Raw genomic sequence first — 4317 nt, forward strand, 5'->3', positions numbered from 1 at the left:
AGAGGCCCATTGGACTTGCAAACTTTATATGCCCCAATATAGGGGAATGCCAGGGCCAAAAGAATGGGAATGGGTGGGTAGGGAAGTGGGGGGCGGTATGGGGGGACTTTTGGGATAGCATTGAAAATGTAATTGAGGAAAATATGTAATAAAAAATATTAAAAAAAATAAATAAAAATAAGTAAAAAAAAGAAATTAAAAACAAGAAAGGGAGTTTTGCATGTCAGAATAAAAAAAATAAAGTCAAATAAAAAAAAAGACTAAATTAGAGGGGTTATATATAGTTTTTGTGATATTAAAACACTGTGGTTAAATGAGTAAAACATATACATGTGCATGTGCATGCACGCGCGCACACACACACACACATACACACACACACACAGAGGAGACAAACGTTTTGGATGTAAGTCTTTCACTATTTAGTTTACAAACATTAGAAACAAAACCCATGCCACAGATTGTTACCTCTGATTGCCTCAAAAGAATTATCTATGTAGATTTCCTTGAACTCAGTAACAGCTAGTAGCACAACCTACCTTACCATGAAGACACCTTTGGCAAGTTACACTCTTATAAATTAAGCTTTAGGAAGCTTAAAAGGGAGAGATATGTAGTAAGGTTGATTATATAAAATTAAAGATCGTGAGAATATAAATATTAAAAAATAAAGGAGAAATAACACTGGTGAAAAAAGTAAACTAAGAAAGTATAGTTATTTACTGATAAAAATGACATTGTTGAAAAGGAAAATATATTGCAAAAATATGATATAGATTCTGAAATTGAAAACATAATGATAAATGCAATAATGATAAAACCTGTATTGTTATTAGTACAGAAGCAGCCACATTGGTCAATGAAATCCAATGGAAGATCCACAATAAAGCCACAAACCTATGGACATTTGATTTTTTTATAAAGAAGCCAAAACCATACGTTGGGGGGTGGGGAAAGAAAGCATCTTCAACAAATGGTGGTGGCTTAACTGGATTTTTCATGTACAAGCATGCAAGTAGATCTATGTATATTACCTTGCACAAAACTGAAATCCAGGTGGATCAAGGACCTCAACATAAAACTGGATACACTAAATCTCATAGAAGAGAAAGTGGGAAATAGCCTTGAATGCATTGGTGTAGGAAATAATTTCCTGAACAGAACACCAATGGCTCAGACTCTAAGATCAACAATTGATAAGTAGGACCTCATGAAACTGCAAAGCTTCTGTAAGGCAAAGGACACTGTGAATAGGATGAAAAGGCCACCTGTAGGTTGGGAAAGATTTTTACCAACAGTACATCTGAAAGATGGCTTTGAGTGTTTCTGTGGTTACCATCCTGACATGCGCTTCCAGTCCAGGTGGTCATGTTAGGTCTTCATATGGGCTGTTATTTTCCATGAATGTTCTGGTCTTCGTTTCAGCTCAGGAGTTTGGACACTGTACCTATATTTTTTCTTGTTCATCTTCATAATTCACCCCTGTTTCTGGATTTTAGGTGAAATTGTACTCATGGGAAAGAGATCTTGAAGTCCCAGGTTCTTTACTGAAGCAGTAACCGGAACTTGAAAAGCAAATTAAACAATGGATTTCTTTAATTTTTCAGCCTCTGCTAGTATATTATATATGTTACTTGTCCCAGTTGGTACTCTAGGACCTAGTGTGATGCCTGCATGTAATGGGACTTCAATAAATATCTTCTGAATAACTGATCATACATATATAAAAGCTATTTTCAGAATTATCATTTTCAATCAGCAATTATCCCCATGAATCTGACTTTCTGTTCCAGATCCATCATCTCAGCCTTATCTAACCAACCATTGTTCTATTTTTATATGTTTGAAAGTTCTATATCTCTGAAATGTCATTCTCAGAACCAGATTGTGTAATCTTTGTACACAATTGCCAGGACCCAGAGGCTTTTTGCTCTTTTTTATTCTTCAATTTACTTACAAAATTGGGGTGTTAGTGGGGAAGTCTACTTTAATAGGGGCGTTTATTTCGCTATGGAAATAACTAGTAATTATGCTCTCTAAATGAACTTGACTTTGTGTCTGGTGTCAGGTTTTGCTAAGTGCCCTGGGCCTGACTCAGACTAATTAGGTCTACATTAAATATTAAAGCTCGCTGACACCCTGGTTTGACGATGACAGAAGAGAAGAAATTCTGTAACCTAATCTACACCCAACAGGAGTAATTTATGTTCACTTTTTATAACAAAAGAAAATCCAATTATGTTCCTGGCTGGCAGACGAATTTAAAGGAGAAATTAATGTAAAAAATTACATAAACACACAGATACAGAGTATATAAAACAGCACAAAATGTCAACAGATAGCTCTGTTTGCCTCCAAGTACATCAAATGTCTGTTGACTGTTCTGTTATAAACTAGTATTAAGAAGGAAAATAGCTTTCTGCCTATAAATGTGTTTAATATAGTGTAGGAGCTTGGAGTCAGAATGGAGCTTCAGATGGTAAAATATGACCATACCACTTTCTCATAGAAAGCCAGTTCTGCATGGACTTCATTTGCCATCCACCATTAAAGCATATTTTTTATTTTGCTCAAGGTTTTGGATTTATGAGACAGTAATTTGCTTTTTACTTGTGCATTTTTTTTCAAGACTGGGGCAGTCTAAAGTTAAGAAACCTGGTACAAGTCCCTACTCTTTACTATATAAATAGATGGATGGATGGATGAATGGATGGATGGATGGATATATATATATATATATATATATATATATATATATATATATATATGGATAGATAGATAGATGGATGGATGTTCACAGACAAGTCATAGAGACCCATGTCCTTCTACTGTAATTTCTATAAAATGAAAAGTAGACCTAGATATAATTATGTTAGAATAAAACAGTCTCAGAAAGATAAATGTTTTCTATTATATATGGAACCATACTCTGTCCCAGACTTTTGTCATTGTCTTTCTCTGCATACATGTGTAACATCATGATATGCAACATCCACTCCAGTAGTGACCCGCCTGACAGGCCGAAAAGCCTGGGCGTGGTCCCTAGGTGAAAAGTTCAAGGAAACTTAGTCTCCTGGAACCTTGGCATCCTGTATAACGAATGCTCCAATATCCTTGCTTTAGTTGGTAGACGGATCTGTGTGCTTTCCCTTAATAATGCTTTATTATAAGTGCTTCTAACGATTGAATTTTTGACATATAGCTAAGTTAGATTCCTCATCATTCATAGGCAGTTCTTGAGCCGACCTTGGGTTTTGAATTCAGTAAGAATGTTGCCTATTCAGTGACATTCAGAATTGCCTCTAATTGCTTTTGGGCTAAGATCAAATGCAGAATTGTAAAAGAGGTAGTGTAAGAAATCAGGCATTGTTATCTACTACAAAGAATTAGAAGTCTTAGAGCAAGCTACACCCATATGCAGAAATTTACCATTAACTAGGAAAAAAAAGGTTGTGGTCTAAGGAGGAACCAGAGTAGATTCTTAGAACTATAGAGAGTTGAGCTACACCCATACACAAGAATTTACAATGGCCTAGGGGGAAGGTTGACTATACAATAGACTAGAATAGGAACTATGGCAAGGGCATAAAGCCCTTGCCCCTGGCTTCTAAGATTAAGCTGACCTTAGGTGGGGCTGTTTTTGATCCCAGCTGTTATCATTGAATTTTATCCCAGCTGGTTCCTGCCAGTCCTTCCTGTTTGCATTCCTGTTTTGTGTAAGAATCCCATAACCTATTTGTACCTTGCCAGTGTGTCCCCTAACTTCCCTATTTTCTTCTGTAAAAAAGTTTGATGCTTGGTTTGACAAATTACATTCAGATCTAGCACACTCTCTTGTGTCTGCATATGTCTGTCAATTCCTGCCAACTCTATGCCCATCTGCCGGAATCCCTGATTCCCACGGATTGAGGAGGACCAACTAGGCCTGGTCGTTGACAATGATGTATATTTATATAGGTCATATAAGTGCAAACATAAGTACGACGGGGGAGGAATAATTGGAAAAGAGGATAGATATAGTAGGGTAATAGAATGTGTGTGATACAAATTTAGATTGATAGAATTTTGCTAAGAAGGAAGGAGACTAGAAGTAGGGGCAGATGGAAAGAGGACAGGGCAGAGGAGAAAGAATATATAAAAGCTAAGAGAGGGCTTGCGAGATGGCTCAGTGGTTAAGAGCGCTGACTGCTCTTCTGAAGGTCCCGAGTTCAAATCCCAGCAACCACATGGTGGCTTACAACCATCCGTAACGAGATCTGACGCCCTCTTCTGGAGTGTCTGAGTACAGCTACAGTGTACTTACATATAATAAAAAAA

This window comes from Mus caroli, chromosome 4 (genome assembly GCF_900094665.2).
Source record: "Mus caroli chromosome 4, CAROLI_EIJ_v1.1, whole genome shotgun sequence".
Lineage (NCBI taxonomy): Eukaryota > Metazoa > Chordata > Mammalia > Rodentia > Muridae > Mus > Mus caroli.